The following is a 9,744-nucleotide window of genomic DNA, read 5'->3' on the forward strand; positions in this document are numbered from 1 at the left end:
AGAAAAGGTCAAGAACTGATCTTGTACAGTTTTCTTTTTTCCCTTTCTGTGCAAATGCTTTTCTTTTCACTTCGCTCTTTGCTTCCAATTAACTGAGTAGGTGTTTTATCCCATAATTAGTATCTTCATTTCCTGTCTGAAGCCTCATTATCAATGCAGCAAATTCACCCACAGTAATAGCTTCTAGTACTTAATGATGCCATTATTCTTAATGATACTGTTTTTAGCTACAAAGGAATAATTACAGTTCAGTTCTACTGGATATGCATGGAGAAAACGGTGTATATTTTTCCTGTGGGTGCGTGTGCATGTGTGTTTTTGTTTTGTTTTAAAATGGACACTTGCCTGTGATCACATTTTTGTACTGTAACAGGAAGTGTGTATTGGAGAAAAACATGGTGAAATGGAGCGGCAGAAAGTGAGAAATCAAAAGCTCTTTAAAGTTTTTCCCCATCATAGTTGAGCACATTATTGATTCATAAACATTTGTTATATTATGTCACCTATAGGTTTATATTCAATGACTGCAGAATACATATTTACATGTACATTTAGTTAGAGAGATTGTTTACCACTTGCTTTTACTTTTCCAAAATATCCCTATTTAAACACATGTATACGGACAAATTCAGTGACTCACAAATACAGGTGGATACCCACAATTTACTTAATTTATATTGGTGTCATTATGTTTTATAATACATCTAAGAGCTCTGAAATGAAACAGGACATTTCTAGTTCAGTAGTAAATGTATCATTTTAAAACTTAAAAGGTTTTATATGTAAACTATAAGATAGACAAACAAGTTTTTGTGGATTTTGTCTATAAATGTAGTGCTGTGATGAACTATTACATGCAACACCCTCATTTCCCTCTAAACTAATTCTTATTAACCAACGATGACATCCAAAACGCTGCACAATGATATTGATAATAATAGCAGTTATAAAAAAATAGTAATAAATATAAGAAATAAATGGTGGTAAATAAAAAAAAATAGTGGTAATAAATATATATAATTAAATATCAAATATACGATATCGACACTACCGAAAATTTTTACAAAATATCTCATACAGACCAACAACAAATATGGTAGCAATATATAATTTGCATCACTACTATGGAGTCTTTTTTTATAACACACACACACACACACACACACACACAAACACACACACACACACACGCACACACACACACACGCACACACGCACGCACACAAATATGTGGTTTACGGGGACTCTCCATAGGCATAATGTTTTTAATATTGTACAAACTCTATATAGTTTATCCCCTTACTAACCCTACCCATCACAGAAAACTTTCAGCATTTTTGGAATTTAAAAAAAAACACAGTTTAGTATGTTTTTAAGCCATTTGGTTTATGATGACAGTGCCCTCATAAACCATGTTTACGTTGTAATACCTATGTCATTATACACTGTGTCCTCATAAACACACACACATAATACATACACTATATATTCTGTATAGATATAGTCTAAAATTAAAAAGGAAAAGATCAAATTTAAATTACACACTGTATGCAAAAGACAAAAATGTGTTTGGGCCACAAAAAGAATTGGTTAAAATTACTGCGTACAAAGCCTTGTTCCTTTGCCAGTTCAATTTCCTCTAATGTCACAAACTTCCGACTCTCGGTACTTGACAAAGCAGGCCATATTAGAGTGAAGTCAGCCATTTTAACCCTCCTATTAAGCCTCTCTGAGTACTCATTTGACTTTGGACAGAAGTCTAGGTGTCCTGCTTCTGTGGTCCAGCCTTGCTCTCAAACGTCCCACTGACCAGATGTCCAAGTGTACAGCACAGAACGGCGCAACATCCTGTCCATCTTTCTGCTGTTCGAGGTTTCAATGGCTCATTCTACTGCAACAGAAAGGGTTTCAGAAGCTATTAAAACGGAGGACGTACCCTACGCCACAGGCGATTTTAATGGGGCTTTGAGAGCCAGCATGTTACAATTGCTAATTGGTAGTGTGAAAGAGCTTGTTGTGTTTTGCCATGTACACTGGGCCTGCCTTTACATTGCACAACCCTGGAGGCAAGAAGATTGTTTTAGAGTAAAAAGCACGACATCGTTCTTCTGATATGACTGCGTATTCGCACGCGCTTACAAGCAGCGCATTCAAATGTTCGTATTCGCCAGAACGGCTGATGTGCGTGCTTCTGCGCAAGAGCTGTTCAGACATCAGGCTCGAGAGTGTTTTGTTGAAAAGAAAGACTTTTGTCGCGTGTTTAATTGAAAAGATGCTCGAAACTGCCTAAGGTAGTCCTCTTTACTCGCAACATGAAACAGCATTTTAAAAATGTAATGCTAATCTGGACAGGACCAGAAGTTTGCATGCAAAATGAGCGAATGAATATGCATGGCCGTCATCTTATGGTTTGCGAAAAAAACATGGGATTCTAAAGCAACTAGACAAAGGTCTTTGTTGCAGCTTCTCTCTGATACCTTGCCAGGGTAATTTCCATCTGTCTGCTCATGCTTAACTCCCCTCTCTCTCTCCATCTATCTCTCTCTCTCGCACTCCTGCACCCCCACTCAGTTCTGGCATTAGAACCACAGGAAACAGTGTCCGTTCCTTTACACGATGCGACAGTCTGTTCACCTACCCAGTGCTAACGCGGCGTGATGTGCTTGTTGGCTGATCAGAGAGCCGCTGAGCTGAAACTCCTGACTCGCACCTGAGACACTCACCCCTCCACCCGCATCTCTCCTCCTGTCCTGTGAACACACTCGCTCCTCCAGCCCGCAAACTCCTTCTGTCCCACTAAATAATGCACCTCTCCGACCTCACAGCCGCCCGGCTCCTGCTGAACTCAGGTCCTGTTCTCTGCATTCCGGTTTCCAGAGGAAAGTGTTGTCGCTCAGAGGTTGCTTTTCCATATCTCAGTCGTGCTTCAACAGATGTTTCTGCTGAAATTCCTAGGGAGAAATTAAAATAGACACAAATGAGACAACTGGTGACATGCAGTAAGATCGTAGAACTATAAAATGATTAAAACGTGGATATCATGACCCAGGTTTTTAAAGGAATTTAATGAGAAATGTTTGAGTTCACAATGAAATCTCTAAAAAATATATAAAAGCAGCTGTTATAGTCATAATTATGGGGGAAAAAAGTTGCAATTATGAGATTCAAAGACACATTGCAAGATATATAGCAATATTGTAAGATATTGTGAATAATAAAGTCGCAATTGTGAGAAACAAATTTGCAATTGAGAGATTTAAAGTCACATTGCAAGATATAAAGTAATATTGTAGGTTACAAGTAAAGTAAAGATATAATATTTCTTACTCTATATCTAATATCTAACATAACTAATATCTTCTTACTCTGAGGTGCAACAGGCTTCCAAACGTATAAGATAACCAGTGTATTTGTCTCTGGTGAACAATCTGTGAAGCTATATTTCTAAGTAAATCTCACTTGTGATTTTTTATCCCTGCTTTTTCACTTCCTCTCACACTTCTGCTTTAAACTTCCTCAAACCTGCATTACACAGTTTCCCCAGTGATTTTCCAGTCGGTCTCTTCTGGTTAAGATGCTTGTCCTGATTCCAACACAGATTACACATTGACTACTTTATCTAAATCGAGCGAGGTATTCGCCGATCATCTCGGCAAATGAATATTGTCACTCAGATTTTTCAAATCCTCCGCCTGTGCTTTTTCTTTGATCAAATTTATCAGTAAAATGAAGAAGAATCTTAGTGTGAGTGCAAGTCTACATTGTCCTAATTTCACTAAAACTAGTTTAATCATGAGACATGGAGACAATGGATTTTCCAATCATCTAAAAGAAGCACTTTTGGGATTGCTTGCAGTGATGAAATGACTTTGTTTCGGTGGTCAGAGACGCTTACAAAAATCTTCAAGTCGAGCTAAGGAGATTGCCGTGACGGCTGAACGTATGTCATTTTATTAAGTTGAAAGCACGATTTAAAAAATATGACTGGCCTTAAGCTGTAAAGCATGTTGAAATTGTGTGAGCATTTAATAAAGACACTCAGACATATGGCAGAGTCTTACTAAGACATCTGAGGTCAAGGGGGAAAAGTACTACAAGGCTGAAACAGCAGTTAGAGCACTAATCTCCTGCATAACCCAGGGAATGGCAGGCTATTGCATCTCGAATCATGAGCATTCAATCATTCACTGCATTATGGAGAACTTTCTAACAAATATAAGCAGTGCGGTCTGCTTAAAACTGCATGATGCCAGCATTATCACATCGAACACTGATTTCTTCTTTTAATTCCTTGTGAATTATGTAAAGCTCTGATTGTGGACCTGATTTTATTTTAAATGCTTAATTTCAGTAGGCCTACCTTTATTTCAGGTCACACCTAGACAAGGTGTGAGACGAATCTGAGCAAATAGGTTGTTTAAACCAGATATAAAAGACTTAAGGTCAAATGCATCTGGCATGGGATTTGAATATGACAGAATAAATCTAGATACTGTGGGTAGGTTTAAACAACAACAACAACAACGTACTAAAAATGGAAAAAGGTTTTTCTTTGCGTTTTTCACGTACAGACGACAACGTTCTTCCGCAATCCGTGAAAACAACTAAAAACACAGTATTATGCAGCAAGGCCAGTAGTTGGCGACGTCACTTTGTAAAGAAACACTACGTGCGTATAGACTGAACACGTAATAGCATGCGCATGGCTTCACTGTTTTCATAAACTCACGTTGTTGTAATTGTTGTAGACTTGCAATTGTGTAATTGTGTTCAAAAACTTGCACTTTGAAAACCGTTTTCAAAAGTTTGTGTTTTCAGGACCCTACAACCCTGCTGTCGTGCAAATGTACGGCCAAAACACATACAAAGTTTTCAGTTTTTAGTTGAAAACGGTCTCGTGTAAACTGATCAACTAGGGTTTCTTACGCAAAGGGCCGAAATAACAAATTGCTTTACATTCAGGAAGGATGAAAACTTGATATTAGGGCAAAAAAAGCATTGTTACATTTTTTTTTAAATAGATTTATTATATTGAGTTTTTGGACACTGGACATTGGTACCCACCATATTTTTCAATGCAGGTGTAAGAAGTGTGAGGCTTCCACTTCATTAGCCACTATAGGCAAATAACCAGAAGAATGACAAAGTGCAGTAAATGGATATATCAAATACCAATATGCAGTATCAAGCAGCATGACAGACTTTTTGTATACAGCTAAATTAACTGGAAGCGGAAGACCAAAAGCCTGGCACATTAAAGTTACAGAAGGCCTCACTCGCTCTTACCTTAAAAGTAAGGTGGATATTTAACTTTACATATAATTTGGTTGCTTTAAATCAATTTAGAGTTCTTGAAAGACTGTCCTGTAGTTCTCTTCAATGGCGTGCCTTCACCAGCAGGGGGAGACATGTGCTGTGTGTACTGAACCGAACACCCACACACCATAATCTATTCTCACCTCTCCCCCCTTCTGCTCTCCTCTCTCATCCCCTCTTTTCTTTTAGAAATAAAGGCCTGTGGAGAGAGAAGGATACCACCCTCATAAACCGCTTGTGCCGTGCGTAAGGGAAAGGGTGGGGTGGAATGTCACATCAGATAGGTCAAGTGCTAATTTTGCTCCTATCTGTCAAAACAAGACACAGTTTAGAAGCTCCATTAAATGCCAAAGTCAGACAGAGAGCACGGGTTACTACCTGCCTTCACCTTCAACTTTTTCACCTGCCCTACCACTAATACAGACCAGCAGAAGAATGTCAATGTAATTCCTAAGAAACAGATCATTGGGGTTGTTTCCCACCTCTCCAATGGCATATATTTGCTTGACGGTATAAGGGTCGCAAAACTTTGACTGTTTTAGACAGACTTTGCAGTTTGGCAGTGTGTATAGTGATGGTTCTGACTGTGTGTGTACATGTCCGATTATCTCTCTGTGTTTGAAGTGCTGATTCACACACACTGATCCACTCTATCGAATAAGCAAACAGTGGCGTAGGGGGCATTATCACTCCCTGCAGCAGGACACATTTTGGCACGAAGACAACAAGATGGGTTTTGATGTTTCTAAATGTAAAACAAAGTCTTTAAAAATACATCCGATAACGCTGATTGAATTTTGAATTTGGGTTCTTAACCTGCAGCGTGACATGCTACACACTTCATTTAAAACTATTTTTAAAATACTTGTATAATTATACATGCCGTTTTTATGACCTCATATTAACTGAGTGGTTACATGAAGTATTAGGACTATTAAAATTCATTTGTCACACTGCAGGACAATTTAAGTGAACTACGAAAAGCTAAAAGGTGATTTTTAAATCAATGTCAGTTACCTTACCTTATCTTTTTTTTTTTTTTTTTTTTACTTATATTCATCAACTAGGCCTACCAATTTTTTTGCTGGACATTAACAGTTTAGCAACACTCTTCACACAGTTCACTGCTTAAGAAATAATATATCATTATTAATATTAATAATAACAATATATTATACAAGAAACACTCTTCAGGAAACTCTTTAAGGCACAGTTCACTGCTCACTTATACAACTCTTCTATGTCACTGATAAAAATGATTGTTTTATATTTTAATGTATTTTAAAATGTAATTTATTCCTTATTCAGCATCATTACTCCAGCAGTCAGTGTCACATGATCCTTCAGATATCATTCTTATATGCCAATTTGGTGCTCTAGAAACATTTCTTATTTTGAATTTTTCTGAATTCTTTGATTTAAATTGAAACAGGATTTATTTTAAATTGAAATCTAATTATTTTTATCAAAAAAAAAAAAAAAATTGCTGACCCCAAACGTTTGAACTGCAGTGTGAACGTATATATTATGCATCATATACAAATCATTTTTTTCTTGTTGTAACACTTATCCAAAGTGATTTACTAGAAGAGTTTAAATAAACGTACACACAAGGAAATGTACGTCTGCTGGTAGCATGTGTAGTGTGTGTGGGCACGCACGTATATGTGTGTGTGGGAGGTGGATAATGTAAACACAATATATATGTATCACTCCCTAGAGGACGCAAGCGCTTATAAAAGGAAGCTGCTTTCAGTGTCTCATTAAGAAGCAGATTTTGCATCAATTAAATCTTCATTTAATTTCCAGGTTTTTGATTTCCATTATAGGCTCTGGTTTGCATTCTAATCTCCTGCCCTTTAATCAGGGGTTATGGGGTCATTAGCTTCTATTTCATCAGGCTGACCCCTCCCCGGCCCAGCCCCTATACCCTCAGGGGTGCAGTTAGCAGATTTACCCCCACCTGCCTGCCCCCCAACAGGGGCTCTTATCACCTCATCAACTATTCCTCATTTTGAACGTTCTTTGGTGTTTTTCTGAGCACAAGGAAGAAGAAAAAAGGTTCCACTAATAGCTTCATTTGTGCTGACAGCTTTGCGAGTTCATGCCAAAACAAGCCCCCCCTTTTTATCTTGAGTCCTTAAATAACAACCAGTGAAAACAACATGTTTCCATCCCAAAAACACCAAACAACTTTTGAGTGACACGAGAGACCCCAGGACCGCCGGTTTGCTGTCTTTCACTCGCTCTGGTGTGCTCTTTTGTGTTTCCACGAGGGACGACAGTGTGACAAGTGTGTGTCTCACATCCATGACTTGCCTTTTGTGTGAATATGTATTCAAAATGCATGTCCCTTTTTGTTTGACTGACTGTCCACTTATCTGCACGTGGCGACCTGGGAAAGGGGGTTGCAAACCAGAGCAATCATGAAAAAGGTGCTATTGTGAGTGAATGCATCATTGGGACTTCATTTATGGTGGTTTATGCTTTAAACAAGTGTGTGTGTGACGCTCGCATGTCTGAGTATAATGTCGGAAAGCGGAAAAAACGTGCTAGCAGAGATGAATTGGCCTCAAGTTTCAAAGAGAGTGTGTAATGAAGGCTGCGTGCATGAGGAAGCAGCAGCGCTGGGCATATTTGGCCACACCTGAGCCCCTGTTGAAGGAGCAGTGACATCCCCCAATCACTCTCTCTCTAACGAGACATAGAGGTTACTCACGTCCACTCCCTGATCCTTTACATCAAGTGTCATGTCAGTTCAAACATGCACCTGCAGATTTTTGAGCTTGTTCATTTTAAAATAAGTTGCCAAAAAAATTACTTGCATCTTAAAAACAACTTTACGTTGGCCACCTTTTATTCTAATAAAAAAAATGCAATTAAAAGGCCCGTGACCCTGCAGAGAATGGATTGATCGATGGACTATATTAAAGGTATAGTCCAGCCAAAAATGAAAAATTCTGTCATCATTTACTTCTCATGTCGTTCCAAACCAGTGTGCATTCTTCTACTGAAAACAAAATTGGATATTTTGAAGAATGTCAGTAACTAAACAGTTTTGGTTCTCATTGACTTCCATTGTGTGGTCAAAAAATACAATGGAAGTCAATGGGAACCGAAACTTCAAAATATCTTTGTGTTTAGCAAAAGAAAAAATGCATACAGGTTTTGAATGATATGAGGTTGCGTAAATGATGACAGCATTTTTATTTTAGGGTGGACTGTACCTTTAAAAAGGTGAATCCCCCCCACCCCCCAATGGACATGTCATGCACTCGACATTCGCAGCTTTAATTACGTAGCTGAGGGGGAGGGGCTATCAGAATGACAAAATAACCCTATAAAGTTCATACACTACACGGTTGAGTACATAGTGCATAGTATATAGTGCGTCATTTGGGACACAAATATAAAGTCATAACTGAGAGGTATAGAGTTGAAATTTTAAGTAGGCAGAAATGGGCATTAATACATCCAGAGCAAAAAGTGAGCAATGTGAGCTTCTAAAAAACAAAAAAAAGGCTCATGACACCCCTGCAACACATTGTAAAGTTTAAAGTGCAAAGTGTTTTTTACCCCCGTCTTTGGTCTATTTGTCTGTGCGTCGTATACATTGTGTTGAAGACTCTTAAAATGGGGGCAACGTACCTTTGTACAATGCAATTGTGCAGTTCCAGATGTGGCACTCGGGCAGACGAGAATTTGTATAAGTGTGTACATATGTGATCAATCTCATGAGAGACATGATCTGTCTCTTTGAGTGTAAAATGACCATCTCTTTTATGATGGCGGCCCCCTTGTGATTGTCATGCACTGCTGTGCGTCTAATTGTCGAGTGATGTTAATCCCCAGGGAATCGTTCACAATGCCATCAATGGAAAAATTACAGTATCATTTGCTTCATTAACATTAATATGTTCAATAGCAACACCAGTTTCAGAATTCATTAGTTTATGACCTGTGACAAGGTATGTTTTTTTTTTTTCCTGCGTTTTCCTCACCACACTTAAAGGGATAGTTCACCCAAAAAAACCAAAAGATTACAAAAACCTGTGGAACACTAAAGAAAATATTTTGAAGGTTTCAACAGTTTTTGTCCATTGAAAGAAAGTCAGTGTGGTCTAAAACACTGAAACCCACTAACTTTCATATTTTTTGCATTTGTATGTGTAATATTATACACAAAAATTCTTACATTTATAAATTACAAATAATAAATTAGATGTTTCATACTGTACGTTCTTTGTTTTCATCAAAAAAAAAAAAAAGCATTCTTACTAATGCAAACATTTTGAGGTTAAGTTAAGCAATAGCTCAAGGGTCATTTTTGGAGAAGCGTATATCAAACCGATAATACTTCTCGGAGAAGTTTGTCCGTTCTTATTCCTCTCCACAGTCTTAAAAGAGCAAAGGGGAACTCTTTCATGC

General features: G+C 37.9%; 1 long non-coding RNA gene across 1 annotated transcript; it reads right to left on the bottom strand.

Annotated features, from left to right (window-relative positions):
* Window positions 1-1,201: 1,201 nt before the first annotated feature.
* Window positions 1,202-3,447, bottom strand: LOC309479753. The gene is made up of 3 exons (XR_014199425.1): window positions 3,366-3,447; window positions 2,724-2,951; window positions 1,202-1,891 (listed from the first exon to the last, which is right to left on the bottom strand). It is a non-coding gene; the product is annotated as an uncharacterized lncRNA (long non-coding RNA).
* Window positions 3,448-9,744: the final 6,297 nt, after the last annotated feature.

This window comes from Leuciscus leuciscus, assembly GCF_965113295.1.
Source record: "Leuciscus leuciscus genome assembly, chromosome: 17".
In the NCBI taxonomy this organism is placed as follows: domain Eukaryota; kingdom Metazoa; phylum Chordata; class Actinopteri; order Cypriniformes; family Leuciscidae; genus Leuciscus; species Leuciscus leuciscus.